We start from the raw sequence: 22,503 nt of genomic DNA on the forward strand, positions 1-22,503 counted from the left end.
AGGGTGGGGGCACACCCACCCCCCTGGGCGCGCCCCCTGCCTCATGGACATCCCGGAGATCCACCGACGTACTTCTTCCTCCTATATATACCCATATACCCTAAAAACTTTGAGGAGCACAATAGATCGGGAGTTCTGCTGCCAGAAGCCTCCGTAGCCACCAAAAGCCAATCTAGACCCGTTCCGGCACCCTGTCGGAGGGGGAATCCCTCTCCGGTGGCCATCTTCATCATCCCGGCGCTCTCCATGACGAGGAGGGAGTAGTTCTCCCTCGGGGCTGAGGGTATGTACCAGTAGCTATGTGTTTGATCTCTCTCTCTCTCTCTCGTGTTCTTGAGGTGATACGATCTTGATGTATCACGAGCTTTGCTATTATATTTGGATCCTATGATGTTTCTCCCCCTCTACTCTCTTGTGATGAATTGAGTTTTACCTTTGAAGTTATCTTATCGGATTGAGTCTTTAAGGATTTGAGAACACTTGATGTATGTCTTGCGTGGGATACCCGTGGTGACAATGGGGTATTCTATTGATCAACTTGATGTATGTTTTGGTGATCAACTTGCGGGTTCCGCCCATGAACCTATGCATAGGGGTTGTCACACATTTTCGTCTTGACTCTCCGGTAGAAACTTTGGGGCACTCTTTAAAGTTCTTTGTGTTGGTTGAATAGATGAATCTGAGATTGTGTGATGCATATCGTATAATCATACCCATGGATACTTGAGGTGACATTGGAGTATCTAGGTGACATTAGGGTTTTGGTTGATTTGTGTCTTAATGTGTTATTCTAGTACGAACTCTATGATAGATCGATCAGAAAGGATAACTTTGAGGTTGTTTTATACCCTACCATAATCTCTTCGTTTGTTCTCCAGTATTAGTGACTTTGGAGTGACTCTTTGTTGCATGTTGAGGGATAGTTATGTGATCCAATTATGTTATTATTGTTGAGAGAACTTGCACTAGTGAAAGTATGAACTCTAGGCCTTGTTTCCTAGCATTGCAGTATCGTTTGTGCTCACTTTTATCATTAGTTACCTTGCTGTTTTTAAATTTTCAGATTACAAATACCTTTATCTACCATCCATATACCACTTGTATCACCATCTCTTTGCCAAACTAGTGCACCTATACAATTTACCATTGTATTGGGTGTGTTGGGGACACAAGAGACTCTTTGTTATTTGGTTGCAGGGTTGCTTGAGAGAGACCATCTTCATCCTATGCCTCCTACGGATTGATAAACCTTAGGTCATCCACTTGACGGAAATTTCCTACTATCCTACAAACCTCTGCACTTGGAGGCCCTACAACGTCTACAAGAAGAAGGTTGTGTAGTAGACATCAACAACCTGCCATGGGCTCAGTGTGGCAACAAATGAGTTGCCAGTAAAAGTCTAAACAGCTCTATAGCATACTTCGGCGTCGCAAGTTTGGCCTTATATGCATCAGCTCCGAATCATTGTCTTGGGTCAATTGTTGGGTTGCCCGGCTCCTGTGCTTCTTACCCTACGTTTCGCTCTATCGGCTAGGGTAGTAAAGGGAGAACTACTATGATTGTGCCCTGGTGTAACCCGGACGAGCACCTCAGTAGAGAAAGCTGAAAACTGACTGTCATGATGCGGTGTGAGCTGGTCAACCACTTGACGACTTATTGGAATCTTTAGCGATTCCCTGTGTCACACGAGGGATCTTTTTCAGATCAAATATGTAAGGCACCATACGCCGCATACATACCAGGGGCTATGTCATAGCCCCACCGTAAAACTCCTATGGCTAAGTGAAAGTGTTAACGCCTTATAGTCTGATTGCCTGGTTCGCCGCATTATCACCTCCTTTATGGACCAAGAGGTTGGATAAAGAGTGATTAAACACTTTTCCGAACACCCCTGTACTTCCTACGAGGGGGCTGAAGCTGATGACTGGAAAACTTTCAGATTATATCAAAACGACCGCACAGGAGGAATTCAAGCTTTCAAGCAAAACATAAATAGATTAACTATAAAATTGTCTTTTACAATTTTCATACACCTCACTCGAACATTATGTCTTTTGAGCACTATCCCTCTATAAAGCGGGCGGCCCCTAGGACGTCTTCAAAATAATGCTTCGGCCACAGCATACTGCGTCTAGGACGGTGAGTTACACAGGAAGCGGCCAAATGATGTTTCACTGCGTTGCATCTCCAGGGAACAGGGGAAGGAGCTGCTAGCCTACATGCACGGAGGGGACTGCGGGCACCACTCGTCGTCACGAACCCTCATCGGAAAGGCATTCTGCAGTGGGTTCTACTGGCCTACGACTCTCAATGACGCAGCTGAGCTAGTGAAGTCCTGCTAGGCCTGCCAATTCCACGCCAAGTAGATCCATCAGCCAGCTCAGGGCCTCCAGACCATTCCACTCTCGTGGTCGTTCGCAGTTTGGGGACTGGATATCCTGGGCCCATTCCCTCTGGTGCCTGGGGGCTATCGATGCCTCTACATCGCCATCGACAAGTTCACTAAGTGGGCGGAGGTGGAAGACGTCTGCATCATCCCAGCTGGCTCTACGGTCAAGTTCATCAAGGGTCTCGTGTGCCGTTTCGGGGTCCCCAACCGCATCGTCGCCGATAATGGTTCGCGGTTCACCAGTAATCTCTTCAAAATGTACTGTGCTAACCTTGGAACGCAGATCTGCTACGCTTCGACAGCGCACCCCCGGAGCAATGGTCAAGCCGAACGCGCCAACGCAGAGGTCCTGAGAGGCCTCAAGACCAGGACCTTCAAGAAGAAGCTCGAGGCCTGCGGTAGGGGCTGGCACGACGAGCTCCAGTTCGTGTTGTGGTCCATCCGCACCACCACCACCAAGCCAATGGGCGAGACCCCATTCTTCCTCGTCTACGGAGCAGAAGCGGTTCTCCCTCACGAGGTCATGCATCGCTCCACATGGGTCCTAGTGTTTGATGAGACGCAGCAGGACGCCATGCGGAGGATGGACCTCGTGCTGGGGGAGGAACGCCGCCGTGAAGCTACACTGCGGACGGCAAGATACCAGCAGTGATGTGGCGGTACCACTGCCGCAGCGTCCACTCCAGGACACTCGAGGTGGGTGACCTCGTCCTGAGGCGGGTTCTCTCCAGGGAAGGCTGCATAAGCTCTCACCCATGTGGGAGGGCCCGTTCAAGGTCATCCATGTCTCCAGGCCTGGCGCCGCACGCCTGGAGACACAGGACGAGGTACCCATCCAGAACGCGTGGAACATCCAGCACCTCCAGAAGTTCTACCCATGAAGCAAGCCTGAGCGCCTGTTAAGCAAGGCCCCGTGCCTGTGAAGGTCTCCGCCCGTGACACTCTCACGTAATAATGAGTGGGGTTGTAGATGCCCCGGAGTCTCAGGAGTGCCGCCCTCGGGCCTCGGGGGCTCCCTCCCACGTCCTAGTGGCAGCACTTAGCTCCGCGCTGGTGAGAAGACATGAAGACTAGACTAGGTGACGGATGCGGCTTTTCATTTGCTTTCTGTATTTGGCTCGCCTCTTTTAATTGAAGTTTGCTTCTGGTGTTCTTCGCTGATTTGGTTCCGTCGCCTTCTGCCTCCATTTCCGTCTTCAGTTTAGCCTGTACTCTCTCTCGCATTCCTCACGAGGGGGCTGGACGGGTGCCCTCGAGAGCCCCTCGTGAGCATTTTTCCTTTTTTTGCATTCGTCTGTTTTTATCGAGGCACCCTCGTTCGAGCTCACAAGCTGGTGCACCTCTCCTAATCCGTGCCCCTTAGGTACCGCGATACGAAGCGCTGGGTCAAGGTCGACGGCGCCTGTGACCAAGGCTCGGGTGAACGATAAGCCTCTTAATGAATTTTTTGCAGTTCCTAAGCGCCTACCGGGCCAAGGAGGCCTCGACAGGCACCAGGAAGCAAGCGCCTCGTGAGGAGGAGGTTACTCCGAGCAAGTCAAGCTAAGTTATCCCTACATAAAACGACGTTGTTGCGACACAGCACAGGAACGATAAACATAGCATAATACTTGAGAAATCATAGTTCGTTGCACGCCCCTCGGGGGCCCATACTGGCTTCTTTATCAAAACAGGAAGGAAAGGAAGAACGAAATAAAAGCGGCGCATGCCCCTGCAGCGATCCGCAAGGGCGGGCTCTTGGTGCCATCCCGAGCTCAGCCAGACCCCTCCCCGCGCTTCACGAAGGCGCGTTGAAGAGACGACCCACTGCCGCTGTAACGCCCCAAGGCCGACGCTTCAGAAAACTTCCATATTTTCGTGATCACCCTGTGTTTCTTTTGTGCTTGCTCTTTTATTTCCCTTCTTGCATCATGTTCATGATTTGGTTATATTGCATTGCCATGCCCATCTTTGTCATGTTGCATTTGTGCCTCTTGTCATTTTGCATTCTCATAATCATCATTTGCATTGTCATATTCATATGCATGTTACATTATTGCATGCTCCACGTATGATCATGCATCATCACCTCCTCCTTCCTTCTTCATTCCTTCATTTTGGCAAGTGACCTTTTCCCCTCCTCCATAAATGTTCATTTTTTCCCTATTAATCTTAAACCATGCCTACACCCTCGCTGACAATTTTCAGCTCATTGGAAGATGTTTTGGTTGGGTTCAAAAATGACTCAAGTTTGAATTAAATTCAAACTAGAATTATTTTTCTATCTCTAAAAATGTCCAGACCATTTTATTCAAATTGTGCATAAATCCAGGATCTTATAAATATTTCCGTCCCAGCCTACTTCCTTCCTGATCTCCCTGTGCATTTCTGCTCTTGTTATTTCTGCCTGAAGAACTAAGGAAAAGAAATGAGGAGAGAAAGGAAGAGCAGCCCAGCAGCAGACCCCGCAGCCCACATGTTTCTCTCCTCAGCCGGCCCAGCCCAATGCCCCGAACGGCCACCTGCTCTGTTTCCCCTCCGTCTCCCTCGCTCCAGACACAGAGCGCTCGCGCCGTCGCGCTATGAGCTCACGGACGTCAAGGCCAGCGACGCTCGCGCCCCTTTATAAGCAGAGCCCTCGCCCTAGGGTTCCTCCTCCTCCCTCTTTTTCCCTCCGCACCGCCGCCAGAGGTAAGGGGCATCCACGCGCCAGCTTCCCCGCCTCCAGGAGCCATTGCCGGCTCGGGCATGACCTCGCCGCCGACCTAACCCTCCGCCGTGTCCTCCCCTCCATCGCCTACTCGGTAGAGAACACTGCCCGGACCCATTCCAACGACGAGCCGCGCCCAGGGATCGCCAAGTCCGGCTACCTCCCCGTCGTCCTCTTCCTCCCCTGCTTCACGGACAGCGCCTTCCCTCATCGCTTCCGCTCGTCCTCGACCCCGATCGACTACGCCGAGCAACTCACGGTGAAGCTCCGATCACCCCCATCTCACTCTCTGCCCTCGGTTGACTGCATAGCCATCACTCTGCGTGTCTCTGGTTTCGGCCGCCATGGTCGTGATCTCGCGCTCGAGCTCGTGCACCTTGCAGCACACCACATCCGTCCGCACCACACCGCCCGTGCAGCACACACACACGCAGCGCCTCGCCCGCGCTCGCTCTCATGCGCACTGCTGCATGCCTCGCCCAGCGCTTGCACGCACAACACCAAGGCTTAGCCGCCATGACCGAAAGCCTTGAGCTCGTGATGCACCCGCCGTTGCTCCGCGCCCGCGCACACGCAGTAGCACCCTTCCCCTGTTTCCGCACCACCGCCGGCTCACCACAGCAGCAGCTGCCGCTGCGTTTGCTCGCCGGTGATGCATCCGTGTATTCGCGGGAGAAGAAGACTAGGCCTTCTGATCATTCAAAATGAGCTGAGCTTCTCTTTGGCGCCAATCATAGCAGCATCTCAGTGGTCTAGGCCACGCAATCCTACAGGGGAGCCGCGAGATCGAACCTCCACAGCTGCGCATTCTTTTTCCTGTAATTTTGCACCTTCAGACTTTGAGAGCTTCTTGCTGCTTCATCTACTGCCAAACCCATTCAGCATCATTTATCCATTCTAGTTCAACTGGTTAATCACACAGGCATACATGTAGGAGGTCCTGGGTTCGAGTCCTAGGCAGCCCAATTTGTGCCTCTTATTTATCTTTTGCACACCACACAGCCAGACGCTTGGGCTTGGCCCGATTCTGTTGTTGTTGTTGCCTTGCGCACAGAGCTCTCTATATCTGTTTACCGCTCGCCTGTGTAGCCCGTGTAGCTCCAGTTTCAACCCGTTTAGATTTTTTCCCTGTTCTGTTTTTTTCCTAAATATCCAGTGCATGCATATTTATAGCAAATGCCATCATTTTAAAATGCTCACAACTAAATGTACATGCATCCATATAAAACATGTTATATATGTAACTTGCTTAGAATTTTGCCTAGTTTCATAATATACCACTTTCATCCATGTTTAAAATGTCTAAATGTGTTGTTTCAATTATTTTGCATAAATAGCATGATAAAATGCTTTATTTCATAACTAAATAACCGTAGCTCTATTTTAATTAGACTTTATATGTAAATGGGGTAGAAAAATGCCTAGTTTATCATGGTGACTTTGCTTTGCATGTTTAACAACTATAAAATATGGTTTAGGGCAGAACAGTACCAAACCTAAAAATATGCACATGAGGAGTTTCCGGACTTGTTGTTTGTTGTTCCGGCCTCATTTAACCTTGCCTAGATAGGTAGTTTTACTTTGCTTCCTCTCTTGCCACGTTTAACAACATTTAATATTGTTGGGTACATAAACAAGATCAAACAAAATAAGTCATGTGGTGTTTCGTCAATATGCAACTCGTTGCATATTGAGCTCCACTTATTTTGTAGGGTTGTTTGTGCACTTTGCCATGCCATGCCTCATTAAACCGGACATGCATCATACTTGTTTGCGCATCGTGCTATGCTTATGTGATGTTTGTTTACTATGTTGTTTGCTTTCTTTCCGGTGTACTTCTGCTGGTAATCCGGTAACATTGTGTTTGTGAGGATCCGATGGCTACGCCCGCTTGTCTTCTTCATGGACTCATTCTTCTTCCTTGCGGGATTTCAGGCAAGATGACCATACCCTCGAAATCACTTCTATCTTTGCTTGCTAGATGCTCGCTCTATTGCTATGCCTATGCTACGATACCTACCACTTGCTTATCATGCCTCCCATATTGCTAAGCCAAGCCTCTAACCCACCTTGTCCTAGCAAACCGTTGTTTGGCTATATTACCGCTTTGCTCAGCCCCTCTTATAGCGTTGTTAGTTGCAGGTGAAGATTGGAGCTTGTCCCATGTTTGGAACATGGTTATTTTGTTGGGATATCACAATATCTCTTATTATATTAATGCATCTATATACTTGGTAAAGGGTGGAAGGCTCGGCCTTATGCCTGGTGTTTTGTTCCACTCTTGCCGCCCTAGTTTATGTCATATCGGTGTTATGTTCCCCGATTTTGCGTTCCTTACACGGTTGGGTTATAATGGGAACCCCTTGATAGTTCGCCTTGAATAAAACTCCTCCAGCAAGGCCCAACATTGGTTTTATCATTCGCCACCTAGCCTTTTATTTCCCTTGGGTAGGCCTGCCCAACGGTCATCTTTATTAAACCCCCGGGCTAGTGCTCCTCTGAGTGTTGGTCCAAACTGAGCGATGTTCGGAGCTACTAGGGGCAACTCTGGGCTGGCCTAGCTGACATCTGGCTCATCCGGTGTGCCCTGAGAACGAGATATGTGCAGCTCCTATCGGGATTTGTCGGCACATCTGGGTGGCTTTGCTGGTCTTGTTTTACCATTATCGAAATGTCTTGTGACCGGGATGCCGAGTCTGATCAGATTGTCTTGGGAGAAGGAATATCCTTCGTTGACCGTGAGAGCTTGTGATGGGCTAAGTTGGGACACCCCTGCAGGGATTTGAACTTTCGAAAACCGTTCCTGTGGTTATGGGCATATGAGAATTTGTTAATATCTGGTTGTAGAAAACCTGAAACTTATCTTAATTAAAATGCATCAACTGCGTATGTAACCGTGATGGTCTCTTCTCGGCGGGGTCCGGGAGGTGAACACGGTGTTGGAGTTATGCTTGACGTAGGTTGTTCTAGGATCACTTCTTGATCATAGTTTCTCGATCGTGCCTTGCCTTCTCTTCTCGCTCTCATTTGCGTATGTTAGCCACCATATATGCTAGTCGTTGCTACAGCTCCACCTCATACCTTTTACCCTTCCTATAAGCTTAAATAGTCTTGATCGCGAGGGTGTGAGATTGCTGAGTCCCCGTGACTCACAGATACTTCCAAAACCAGCTTGCAGGTGCCGATGACCGTGCAGGTGACGCAACCAAGCTCAAGGAGGAGCTCGATGAAGATCGTGTTCGTTATGTTGTTTCCGTTTCCAGTTGATCAGTGGTGGAGCCCAGTTGGGACGATCGGGGATCTGTGTAGCATTTGGGGTAGTCTTCTGTTATTTTGGTTCCTTAGTCGGACCTTGATTGTATCTGGATGATGTAATGCTTTATTCATGTATTGTGTGAAGTGGCGATTGTAAGCCAACTATGTACCTCTTATTCCCTTATTCATTACATGGGTTGTTGTGAAGATTACCTCACTTGCGACATTGCTTTCAATGTGGTTATGCCTCTAAGTCGTGCTTCAACACGTGGGAGATATAGCCGTGTCGAGGGCATTACAGCCGCCTTCAAAGCGGGCGCGGCGGCTGGTCGTAACCGCCGCTGCTGGAGCAGTTGTCGGAGGAAGAGCCGCCATAGGTGGACAAGACGTGGTTGGCCCCAAGGGCAGGTTCGCCCTCATCCTCATCACGACCATCGCCAAGGCCGAGCACCTTCTCGCCGTCATTGACCTCGGGGCAGCACCCGGCGCGGCGACCATCTTCCCCAAACACCCTCACATAGAGGGTCGCGTCACCGTCATACTTGAAATGGAGGGTGCACCGCCTGCCCAGGCCGCGCGCGTGGGCAAACTTCTGCCAGCCGCGGGCCGGGGCTATGTTTCCCGTGACGGAGACCTCAACCGCGGCCCAGGAAGCCCTGCTATAGCAGTCATCCGCCAGTAGCCAGAACCCGCCTGGGCCTGAGGCCGACAGCTCATCGGTGAAGAAGCACGAGAGCTGAAGCCAGTTGCCGGCCAGGTTCTCCGACCAGACGACAAACTCCAGCAGCACCTCCACCGAGTGGAAGCGCGGCCGGGGAGGCCGCGCGACCACGGCACGTCTCCCTTCATCAACCGGACTTCCATGACCGGAGCGACCCCTGCCACGCGAAGCGGCGCCGCCATGGCTACGCGGGGCTGCGGCGGGGGTCGCGGGGTCCTTGCGGGGACGGCAGCATCCACGCTTGGGCACCGGAGAGCCGGGCCCCTCGCGAGGGGCCTTCCCCTTCTCCGCAGCGGAGAACCTCTTCGACGGCCATTGGTGTCACAACTGGCGATGGAGCAAAGGGGGAGAAGCGAGCGGAATGGGAAGGGATGGGCGACGGGGGCTCTACCCCCTCCCCATTTATGGCAGAAGAAGGCCAACCAGCGCCCCCCACGATCATAGGTAATGATGGTTTTTCCTTGCATGCAGCAGGGACACGTCAAATCGGGCAGTTGCCGAGGTGACGTGTTGAAGCGGGGACGCCCATGTCCAATCAGTCGCCATGCGTCGACCAAGGCCGCAGGCTAATGGGGCCCACGGCGCTCCGCACTTGCCCTTCGGCTTCGCCTCGAAGCCAAGCCCGAGCACGCCTTGGGCCCGGGGGCTACTGTCGGCGTTCTGGGAACAGGGGTCCCCAGACTTGCCTGCCTACGGCCCACGGCATGGCTCTGCAAGCGGGCCCGTACGGCCCATCTTCACCAACAAGGACTCAAGACCCTCGCGAGGGGCCAAGTCTCGCAAGGCGGACGACACAAGACCTCCTAGGGAGCGGGCTCACTGGGCTGGCTCGCGAGGGGCGGAGAGAACGAGGTCAGACAAACCTCGCGAGGTTCCAATGATGTAAGCCATGAAGATCGAGACCAGGTGGGCGCCAGCATGCACAGCGTCCTTGTTTCCTCTTTGGTGCTAAGGAGGCAAGCACAGACGCAGAGTACTAAGGCGTCAAGCAAAGGTTTCCATATCGGTGCAATGAGAGCAAGACCAGCAAGACGGCAACACGGAGGTCACCATGGAGCCCAAGACGGCGTCACCACTAGAGCCTTTGGCAGGCGAAGACTACTTTTGTCAGGATAAGTTGTACTAGTTGTCGCCTTTCGAATTGGCTGTTGTTGGCTCCCTTCCTGCTCAATATTTGGGGAGAGGATCAGGGCCTCTATAAATAGGACTAAGCCACCACCTTAGAGGGAGATTGACCCGGACAACCACAAGTTCATCCTCACACCCACCAAGCACAAGAACACCTCACCTCAGGAGGCTGTTCTTCCCCTTGTACTGTTCATCCTTAGCCCAAGAGGCAATCCACCACACCACACTGGAGTAGGGTATTACACTACAATGGCCCGAACCAGTATAAATCTTGTGTCCTTTGTGTTGCGAGCTTGTCGAGTTAGCCCTTCAGATCTTAGCGAAGCTAGGACGTGGATCAGTAGGGGGAGATCTTTGTGCGCAACCCAGTGTTCGAACCTTAAGGGTTTTGCCGGAACCCAAAATCCGACAAACGTAAGTAGTTCAGGATCACTTCTTGATCACTACTAATTTGCGACCGTTGCGTAGTTTCTATTCTTATTCTTGTACTCGTAAGTTAGCCACCATACTATGCTTAGTCGCTTGCTGCAACCTCACCACTTATCCATTCCACACCCATTAAGCTTTGCTAGTCTTCATACCCATGGTAATGGGATTGCTGAGTCCTCGTGGCTCACAAATTACTACAACAATAGTTGCAGGTACAGGTAATGCAATGTCTGACGCGAGTGAGATGCTTGCTTGTTTGGAGTTCGTCTGCTTCTCCTTCTTCGGTCAAGGGTTAGGTTCCGGGTCGGGGAACCTGGGATTAGCAGGGTGGATGTCGTTCTTCTTTTTTGTTTGATTTCATCTGTAGTCGGATCCTGCTCTTCTGTATGATGGTTGCTATGTATTGATGTATTGTTGTATGAATGTTGTAACTTGTGGCGAGTCTAAGCCTTTATCTTGTATTCTCATCTATTCAGTACATGGTATGTTGTAATGATATCCACCTTGCCATGCGCTCAAAATGCGGTTGTGCCCCAATCATGAATTCATCACGTGATTGGGATAGAATCGCATCTTGGGCGCTACAAGTTGGTATCAGAGCCTTACCGACTTTAGGGGCCCCCTTGATTGATCGAACCACTACCGTTGTTGAGTCTATAATAAAACTATTTTGAGTCTAGTTTTATCGGAGAGTAGGAATTCTTTTTTACTCCTTATCCCCTTCGTCACTCTGGTGAGGACTCCTGACGTAAATGTTTTGACTTCACCCTCCTTTTTTCACTCAATTTTTTTAGGATCACGCGGGTATTGTTGGATCGTTGTGATATCATTGTGAGGGAATTCTGTCTTGGTGCCTCCTAACATTTAGGGTTGTGGTAGTGTCTCGGGGAGTTGAGCTCCAAGGTGTTTTCGTCACAGTTCTTATTGTTTTGGTTCTGGAATACCAGAGTTCGCCGACATCGAAAATGCGTCTATACTCTTTGTGGTGAGAGTAGTTTGACGACACCCAGTACAGGGGAGAGCGATCAGATGTATTGCCACAGCTAGTATATCGGATATTTTCAAAGGTCTGAGGTACATGATTTCTGAAGGTTTCTTGGTTATGTGTTGATGGATGGATACAGTTGGAGTGTAGGAATTGAAGTAGTTACCTAGGATATCTTTCTGACAGATGCATGATATGAGATTGGGGTTCGACGTCTAGTGGTCCGCCTGTCCACGGTCAGTTTTATAGTGGTCTCGTTGTGTCTTAAAGAGTCTGTCGGTGTCCTGGGAACGGGGGTACCCAGACTTGCCTGCCTGCGGCCCGTGGCATGCCTCTACCGGCGGCCTGATACGGCCCATCTCCATCAGCAAGCACTCAAGACCCTCGGGAGGGGCCAAGCCTCATGAGGCGGACGACACAGGACCTCCTCAGGGGCAGCCTCGCTAGGCTGGCTCCCGAGGAGCGGAGATATAAAGGTGGGGGCACCTCGTGAGGTTCGCGTGACGTGAGTCGTGACGACCGAAGCCAGGCGGGCGCCATCGGGCGCAGAGTGCCAGTTTCCTCTTTGGTTCTAAAGAAGCGGGCACAAGCGAGGAGTCCCGAGGCATCAGGCAAAGGTTTCCATATCGGTGCAACAAGACCAAGACCAGCAGGACGGCAGGACGGAGGTCACCACGGAGCCCACAGCTGCATCACCACCAGTGCCTTTGGCAGGCGAAGACCACTTTTTGTCAGGATAACTTGTACTAGTTGTCTCCCTTCAAAATTTGCCATTGTGGGATCCCTTCCCGCCTAACATTTGGGTAGAGGACCAGGGCCTCTATAAATAGGGCTAGCCACCACCATAGCAGGGATGGATCATGCGGACCATCCTCAGACATACCAGCTCGTCGAGCTCAAGAACACCTCTCCTTAGGAGGCTGTTCATCCACTCTACTAATTCTTCCTCATCCCACGAGGCAATCCACCACACCACACTAGAGTAGGGTATTACACCACAACGGTGGCCCGAACCAGTATAAACCCTCGTGTCTCTTGTTCCTTGGGTTCGGCAAGCTAGGCCTTGAGATCGTTGCGAGAGTAGGCTAGGAAGAGAGAGATCTTCGTGCGCACCCCAAAGTTTGAATCTCAGGGGTTTGTCGGAACCCCGAATCCGACATTTGGCGCGCCGGGTAGGGGTGCGCCGAAGCTTCGCTCCTCCACCAGCTTCACCTCCCCGTTCGGCCCCTCATGGTCGGCGCCGCTCCTCCGGCTGGACCAACGGACGCCCGCGATGGTGCCATGGGGCTCAGGGCCCTCACCCCCGCCTTACAGCGGGTGCGGTGGCCGCACAAGTTCAGGCCGGAGATGCCACCCCGCTATGACGGTGTGGCGAATCCGTCGACCTTCCTGTTGGCGTATGAGGAGGCCATTCTGGAGGCTGGAGGCGATGACAAGGTCATGGCCAGGATCCTTTGTGGCTTCTTGGGAGGAGCTGTGCGGCCTTTTCGTCATGCGTTTCGTGACGCCGGCGCCCGTTGCCGTCACGGCCATCCTTGGCGGCTCGCAGGCACCGCCCTTGTAAGTGCATTTAGTGCCCCTTAGTGATTTTGGTGTATTGAAGACTTATAGGTTAAGAGACTAATGCGTGTGTGAGTGTACACAGGTCTATAAGTCTATGAGGAGTTTGATATTTACAGGAAAAGTCGACCCCTAAAAATGAATATCTTCGAATGAAGATTTTGGTATTTCTGAAGACTTTCATGAAGACTTTGAAAGTGAAGAAATTGGTGTGTCCATGAAGACTTGATATTCATGCGAGGAATATGAAGCTTGAAGAGTTTCATTTTCATAGTTTTGTTTTTCTCTTTCTTGAGTCATAGGAAACATCGTACTGTTAAAGGGGGTCGAGGAAATACTAAGGAAAAATTTCCATGTGATGCTCAACTCAAAATCCTACACCTACCAATCCCTTCGAGTGAAGCCATTGGAAATCTCATACAGTTCAGTCAATTTCTTCAGTGACAGAGACGAAGTTCTTCTGGTCTCTGAGGAATTTGTCCTGACTGAGGAGTTAGGAATTCGCCAGTGCGGATTGCCTACACAGTGAGGAACATGATAGCCCTGAGGATTTTGCTACTCAAAATTCTGACCGTTGCTGTGCTATGCGCCAGCTGTTCCAAAATATCTATCCACCTAACGGTCATACCATTGAAGGGCATTTATGTCTTATCATGTCGGGCTGCTCCCTAGGCAATAAATAGCCGCCCCCTACAACCACTAGTTGGTTGGCTGCTCCGAGAGAAACTGACACTTGTCATTTGAGAGCAACCCATCCTCCGAGGACTTTGAGCGAAAATCATCAAGTGAGGAAAAACCAAAAACCCAAAACCCAAACACCTACAAACCCCAAGTGATTGAGCATCACTGAAGAGATTGATCCTGAGTGGATCCGACGCTTGTTACCTTTGAAGACTGTGCTTCTTCCAGACGGTTAGGCGTCATGGTCTAGAGCATACAAGAGGAATTGTGGATCGCCGAGTGACCAAGTTTGTGAAGGTTTGGAAGTCGCCTGAAGACTTACCACGAGTGATTGGACGAGGTTTGTGTGACCTTAGTTTAAGGAGAATACGGTGAGGACTGGGTGTCTTGGACTTAGTGTCCTTGACTGGGTGTCCGGGACTGTGTGTCCTTGAGTTTAAATACTCAGCCGCTCCAACCAGACGTACAATTGAGACAGCAGTTGGAACTGGTCTACCAAATCATTGTCTTCACCAAGCTTACTGGTTCTATTCCCTCAACTCTTTCATTTCCTCATAACTGTGTTGTGTGTTTGTTCATATCTGTGTTTGAAGACTTTGACTGAAGACTTTCTCAATTTCCTTAGTTCAATTTCTTTAGTCTGTTTGTCTTCATCCTGTGTTATCCTGTGATTACGCTTTATGTACTCTTTGCTTGTCTTCATTTCATCATGATGACTATGCTTGTATTCTGTTGTGTTTACTTTTGAGTACTTATTCCGCTGCTAGTAGTTCTTCGCTAAGGAATTTCCTCACTGGCAAATTCCTCAGTGAAGAATTTCATAAAAATTGCCTATTCACCCCCCCTCTAGTCGATATAACGCACTTTCAGCCCTCGGACCGCCATGTCAAGCAGTTCTTCCGCAAGATCAGTGCCGCCTCTGTGCAGCTGGGAGCCCCTCCAGGATGGGCGACGCCCAAGGCCGACCTCACCTTCGACTCAGGAGACCACCCCGCTACCATTGCTGGCTCGGGCGCGCTCCCAATGCTCTGCACGCCCACCATCTGCAAGGTCGCCATGACCAAGACCCTCATCGACGGTGGAGCTGGCCTCGACATGCTCTCCGTGGAAGCTTTCAGCTTGCTTCATGTGCCGCACGGCCGGCTCCACCCTACCAAGCCTTTCTCTGGAGTCAGTAGTGGATCCACCAACCCCCTGGGGCAAATACGCCTCCCGATCACCTTTGGTACCCGAGACAACTACCGCACCGAGCTGATCGACTTTGACATTGCCCGCATTAGCCTCCCATACAATGCCATCCTCGGGTACCCTACACTGGCTCAGTTCATGGCAGCGACCCATCCGGCTTATAACCTCATGAAGATGTCAGGCAGTAGCGGCGTCCTCACAATGGCTGGAGACACCAAGGAGGCTCTGACAGCCCTCAAGCTCGCTTTCAGGGCCGTCGCGGCAGCGCGCCCAGCCGACGAAGTCGCCCCGGGGGCTAAGGGGGTCGTGCCGACGAAGAAGAAGCAGATGTTCACTCAAGATCGGGCCGAAATGAAGCAAGTGATGGTCGAGGAGGACGTGTCCTCGGGGGCCACCTTCACCATAGGCGCCAACCTTGACCCTGATCAAGAGGAGGCAGAGGAGGCATTGGTAAAGTTCCTACGCGCAAACAAGGAGGTATTCGCCTGGGAGCCAAAGCAGCTGGTAGGGGTCCCAAGGGGGGTAATTGAACATCACTTAAGGGTGTGCCCCAATGTGCGCCCTGTGAAGCAGAAGGTGCGACGGCGGTCCATGGAGAAGCAATCCTTCATCGTCCAGGAAACTCGCAAACTACAAGCGGCAGGCGTCATTCGCGAGGTCCGGTACCCAGAATGGCTGGTGAACCCCGTCGTCGTGCCCAAGAAAGGCAGGAAGGAACGCATGTGTGTCGACTTCACCAACATCAACAAAGCCTGCCCCCAAGACCCGTTCCCGCTCCCACGCATCGACCAGATCGTCGACTCCACCGCCGAGTGTGACCTGCTATGTTTCCTAGACGCATTCTCGGGTTACCACCAGATCAAGATGGCGGTGGAGGACGTGGAGAAGACGGCCTTCTTTACCCCGTGTGGGCTATACTGCTACACTTGCATGTCGTTCGGGCAACGCAATGCTGGGGCGACCTTCCAGCGGCTGATGCACATCGCCCTGGGCCAGCAGCTAGGGAGAAACGCTAAAGCCTACATCAACGACATCGTGGTAAAATCTCGGGAGGCAAGAACCCTCACTCAGGACCTAGATGAGACTTTCACCAGCCTGCGCTAGGTGGACCCGTAGCTCAACCCGGAGAAGTGCGTGTTTGGTGTCCCCTCTGGAAAGCTACTAGGCTCCCTCGTGTTGCACAGGGGGATTGAGGCCGACCCAGAGAAGGTCAAGGCGATAGAAGACATGAGCCCGCCGCAAACTCTCAAGGAAATGTAGAAGCTTGCGGGCCGCATGACCTCGCTGGGGCGTTTCATCTCCAAGCTGGGGGAGCATGCACTGCCGTTATTCAAGCTGATGAAGAAGAAGGGCCCGTTCGAGTGGACCCTAGAGGCCGACCTGGCATTTCAAGACCTCAAGAGATACTTGACCAGCCCTCCGGTGATGGTAGCGTGTCGTCCCCTCGAGCCCCTGGTGCTCTACCTGGCCGCCACGCCCCACTCAGCCAGCGCGGCGTTGGTGGATGTCCGAAAGGAGCACCAGGCCAAGAGCGCGTCGCGTAATGCCGCACCTTCAGCCGGGACGGTGCGGCGCTAAGACGGCACCGCTAAAGTCATGATGATGCCCAAGGATGAGTAGGCCCCACAAGATGACATTTCTGGGCCTGCGGAGGCCCCGATGGGTGACCAAGCTCCTAAGGTCCCCCCACCTCGAGAGGCGCCACAAACTCCATCGACGCTCCCGCCCTCATTGAGCACCCAGTATACTTCGTCAGCACGGTGTTACGAGACGCAAGAGCATGATACCCCATGACACAGAAGCTTTTGCTTGCCCTCCTGGTGGCCTCACGCAAGATGCGTCATTACTTCCAAGGCCACCCAATTAAGGTCGTCTCGACTTACCCACTGGAGAGGGTGCTCCGGAGCCCCAACGTTGTGGGAAGAGTCGTTGAGTGGAACATCGAGCTACAAGCGTTTCAACTGGATTTCAGCACAACCAGGGTCATCAAGGGAGCTGCCCTCGCCGACTTCGTGGCAGAATGGACCGACGCTCCAAAGCCCGAAGCAGGCAAGGGCTGATCGCTCTCGCCAGGAAGTGAAGTGCCAGATGACTGGGTCATGTACTTCGACGGCGCTTTCGCATGCCAAGGTGCGGGGGCTGGCGCTGTGCTCATCTTGCCCACCCAAGACAAACTATACTACGTCGTGCAGCTCTGCTTCCAGTGGGGTGAGAAGGTCTCCAACATACAAGGGGCTGATCGTCGGCCTCAAGGCTGCAGCAGCCTTGGGGTGAAGCGTCTCACCATCAAGGGCGACTCCTAGCTCCTCACCAACTTCTCCAACATGGTGTACGAGCCGAGGGACGAGCACATGGAGGCCTATCTCGTGGAGGTGCGCAAGATGGAGAAGCAATTCTTGGGCCTGGAACTGCAACATGTGCCACACGGCACCAACAAGGAAACCAATGAGATCGCCAAGAGAGCGTCAAGGCGCTTGCCCCAAGAGCCTGGTGTCTTCAAAGAGTGACTTTTCAATCCCTTCGCGGCCCCCTCGGCTGTCGAGCCTGCACCGCCTCAAGAGGAACTCCCCCAGCCACCAGCCTCGGGAGCCCCTGCCTGTGGCCCGACCTCAGGAGCACGCCTGCTCCTGGCACTCGAGCCTTAGGAGGGGTGCTGGACCGAGGAGTTCAGGGCATACCTGGTGCAAGGAACGCTACCGAAGAAAGAGGTGGACGCGGAGCGCGTGGCCCGGCAGGCTACGGCATATTGCATCCAGGACGGTGAGCTATACAAAAAACGACCAAATGATGTTTCTTTATGATGCATCTCCAGGAAGCAGGGGAGCGAGCTGCTAGCTGACATACAGCATGGCCCAACAGGCTATGGCATATTGCATCCAGGACGGTGAGCTGTACAGAAAACGACCAAATGATGTTTCTTTGTGATGCATCTCCAAGAAGCAGGGGAGTGAGCTGCTAGCTGACATACACGGCAGGGACTGCGAGCATCACTCGTCGTCTCACACCCTGGTTGGCAAGGCGTTCCGCAGCGGGTTCTACTGGCCCACGGCACTCAACAACGCATCCGAGCCGGTAAGGTCCTGCGAGGCCAGTTCCATGCCAAGCAAATCCACCAGCCGACCCAGGGCCTCCAGACTGTCCCACTCTCGTGGCCGTTCACGGTCCGGGGGCTGGATATCCTGGGTCCGTTCCCTCGAGCGCCCGTGGGCTACCACTACCTCTATGTTGCCACCAACAAGTTCACCAAGTGGGCAGAGGTGGAAGTCGTCCGCACCATCCCAGACGGATCGGCAGTTAAGTTCATCAAGGGCCTCATGAGCCGATTTGGGGTCCCTAACCGCATCATCACCGACAACGGCTCGCAGTTCACTAGCAATCTCTTCAAGACATATTGTGCTAACCTTGGAACGCAGATATGCTACGCCTCAGTGGCACACCCTAGGAGTAATGGCCAAGCCGAGCGCGCCAACGCAGAGGTCCTGAGAGGCCTCAAGACCAGGACCTTCAAGAAGAGGCTCGAGGCCTGCGGTAGGGGCTGGCACGACGAGCTCCAGTCCGTGATGTGGTCCATCTGCACCACAGCCACCAAGCCAACAGGCGAGACCCCATTCTTCCTCGTCTACAGAGCCGAAGCAGTTCTCCCTCACGAGGCCAAGCATCGCTCCGTGCGGGTCCTGGCGTTTGACAAGGCACGTCAGGACGCCATGCGAGGGATGGACCTCGTGTTGGGGGAGGGGCGCTGCCATCAAGCCTCGCTCCGGACGGCGAGATACCAGCAGGCGGTGCGACGGTACCACTGCCGCAGTGTCCGCTCCAGGACACTCGAGGTGGGTGATCTCATCCTGAGGCGAGTCCTCTCCAGGGAAGGGATGCATAAGCTCTCGCCCGTTTGGGAGGGCCCGTTTAGGATTACCCGCATCTCCAGGCCTGGCGCCGCGCGCTTGGAGACATAGGACGGGATCCCCATCCAGAATGCCTGAAACATCCAGCACCCCCGGAAGTTCTACCCATGAAGCAAGGCCCTGTGCCTGTGAAGGTCTCCGTTTGTGACACTCTCACGTAATAATGAGTGGGGCTATACACGCCCCGAAGTCTTCGGAGTGCCGCCCTCGGGCCTTGGGGGATCCCTCCCACATCCTAGTGGCATCACTTAGCTCCGCATTGGTGAGAAGACTAGACTAGGTGTAACACCCTCGATGCGACTATATCTCCCACGTGTCGAGGCACGACTTAGAGGCATAATCGCATTGAAGGCATATGTCGCAAGTTTGGCAATCTTCACAACATTCCATGTAATATGAATAATAAGGGGGAGATAGCATAGTTGGCTTACACTCGCCACGTCAATCAAGTACATAAATAACATTACATCATCCAAACACTCATGGCCCGACTACGGCGCCAAAATAAAAGATAACCCAACATGCGACATGGTCCCGATCACCCCCAACTGGGCACCACTACTCATCATCGGGAAAGGAAACATAGTAACGTTGAGAGTCTTCGTCGAACACCCACTTGAGCTCATACGCATCACCTGGAGCGGAATCATCAGGCCCTGCATCTGGTGTAATAGTAATCTGTGAGCCACAGGGACTCAGCAATCTCGCACCCTCGCGATCAAGACTATTTAAGCTTATAGGTATGGCAAAGTAAATATATGTGGAGCTGCAGCAAGCGACTAGCAAGTATGGTGGCTAACTTATTCACAAAAAAGAGCGAGAAGTGGAGGCAAAGCACGAGCGAGAAACTAGAGAACAACCTGCGTAAACATTACTCCAACACCGTGTCCACTTCCCGGACTCCGCCGAGAAGAGGCCATCACGGTAACACACTCAGTTGATTCATTTTAATTAAATAAAGGTTCAAGTTATCTACAACCAGACATTAACAAATTCCCATCTGCCCATAACCGCGGGCACGGCTTTCGAAAGTTCAATCCCTGCAGGGGATTCCCAACTTAGCCCACGACAAGCTCTCACGATCAACGAAGGAATAGACCTCCTCCCAAGACGTTTCGATCAGACTCGGTATCTCGGTTACTCAAGACACTTCGACAGGTTAAAACAAGACCAGCAACACCGCCCGAATGTGCCGACAAATCCCGATAGGAGCTGCACATATCTCTTTCTCAGGGCACACTCAGATGAGCGCTCCATACAACTAAAACTAAACCTCGAGTTTCCACGAGGGGGCGCTGCACAGGACTCTAGTTTCGACCAACACTCAGAGGAGCACTGGCCCGGGGGGGTTTAAATACGATGACCCGCGGGCTCCGGAAACCCGAGGGAAAAAGAGGCTAGGTGGCAAATGGTAAGACCAATGTTGGGCATTGCTGGAAAAGCTTTAATCAAGGCGAAATATCAAGGGGTTCCCATTATAACCCAACCGCGTAAGGAACGCAAAAACCGGGAACATAACACCGATATGACGGAAACTAGGGCGGCAAGAGTGGAATAAAACACTATGCGAGAGGCCGAGCCTTCCACCCTTTACCAAGTATATAGATGCATTAAGATAACAAGATAATATAATGATATCCCAACAAGTAAATAAATGTTCCAACAAGGAACGGCCTTCAATCTTCACCTGCAACTAGCAACGCTATAAGAGGGGCTGAGCAAAGTGGTCACATAGCCAATCAACGATTTGCTAGGACATGGTGGGTTAGAGGTTTGACATGGCAATTTGGGAGGCTTGAAAGCAAGTGGTAGGAATCGTAGCATTGGCATAGCAAAAGAGCGAGCAAACTAGCATAGCAAAGATAGTAGTGATTTCGAGGGTATGATCATCTTGCCTGCACAGTTGTCAGAGTTGACTGGATCCTCAAAAGCAAACTCAACGGGCTCCTCGTTAGCGAACTCGTCTCCCGGCTCTACCCAAACAAGACAAACAAGCAACAAGGATACAATCAACCACGTGCAAACTCAAACAACACGATGCAAAGATGATATGCTATGCGGGATGCGATGCGGAATGCAAAATGCAAGATATGACAGGAAATGCATGAACCTGGCCTCAACATGGAAATCCAAGTGTGCCACTGGAAAAGATGAGATGAAATCGCTTGAAAACGATATAAAGAACGCCAGAATCGGAGTTACGGTTTGGAAAAGGCAAGTGATTCAAATATGACACCGGTCTGCGATTTACAGCAAGTAGGCATCTAAATGCAATGAGATGAACATGCTACAGCCCCCAAACATGACAACAAAATACATGGCAGGGATTCATTCAAGATTCCTAACAAAAGTCTAGCACTGAGCTACGGCCAATTCATCTATTAACAGGTTCAAACCAGCATGGCAAAAATGCATATGACAAACATATCTCAGACTTAGTGAAATTAACACTTGTCTGGAATTTCAGATCAGGTAGCCCTCTTCGGAGCAACAAAACTACATGCTACAGGATCTGAACATGACAAAGTAAAGCATGGCATGGAGCTAGTCAAAGAGCTTAACAAAAGTCCCTTAGTGACCTTGAGCCAAAAGGGATCAGAAAATACAATTGCAAGCATGTGAACATAGCAAAAACATAATCAGTCAGACTTAGTGAAAAACTGACACATGCTGAAATATAACTCAAGTAGGCATGTTTACGAGCTCGATGCACTCACTACAGAGCAAGTCATGGAAAGACAAGCATACATCCATCAAGAAGGCACAAAATGCAAGCTAGACATGGCAAGAACAATAAGATAGCATGCACGGATCAACTACAACATCATCGGCAAAATTGCGAACAAGTTGACAATCTGCCCAGATTCACAAAGTAGCAAAAGTAGAGCTCGATTGACTCAAGCTAGGGTGCTCCATAATTGCAAACAAAGACATGGATGGATATAGCACTACAATATTAATAAAACATCCTTACTGGTCATCCTCAAAAGAGGCACGGATCACTAGGAAACAACATGAGCATATGGCATCATGAGATAAACAGCTCCAGGACTTAGTGAAAAACTGAGTCCCTGAAAACAGACTTAGCAAGTGCACCACTTTGCAAGCTTGCACAAGTCACCACACACATCACAAAAATACATGGGTTGCACCTCTGGAAAGATGACAAAACCCTTAACAAAACACATGTAGAGCATTAGGGCATAGCATGCACACAATAATCATGGCAAAAATGACAAAAACCTAAATGGAGTAGCAGATCTGACAATTAACTCAAGTAGCCCTCTTCTAACAGCATTTCGGGCATCAATATGAACTCAAATGAAAATGATGCATTGGAATGAAATGATGTACTCTCTGAGATGAACATTTTGATATGCTATATGCATGAGTCGGAGCTACGGATGCAAAGTTACGGAGCCGTGAACATGAGCACTTGAACTGAAAATATTAGGGACTTAGAAAAAAACCTCAGATCTAGGGTTTGACACGGCGCGGAAATCGAGGCGGCGGCGCGCACTGTAGCTGGCCGGATCCGTCGTTCCCCGGCGACGGGAGCTTGGCGGACGGAGGGG

This window comes from Triticum dicoccoides, chromosome 7A (assembly GCF_002162155.2).
Source record: "Triticum dicoccoides isolate Atlit2015 ecotype Zavitan chromosome 7A, WEW_v2.0, whole genome shotgun sequence".
In the NCBI taxonomy this organism is placed as follows: domain Eukaryota; kingdom Viridiplantae; phylum Streptophyta; class Magnoliopsida; order Poales; family Poaceae; genus Triticum; species Triticum dicoccoides.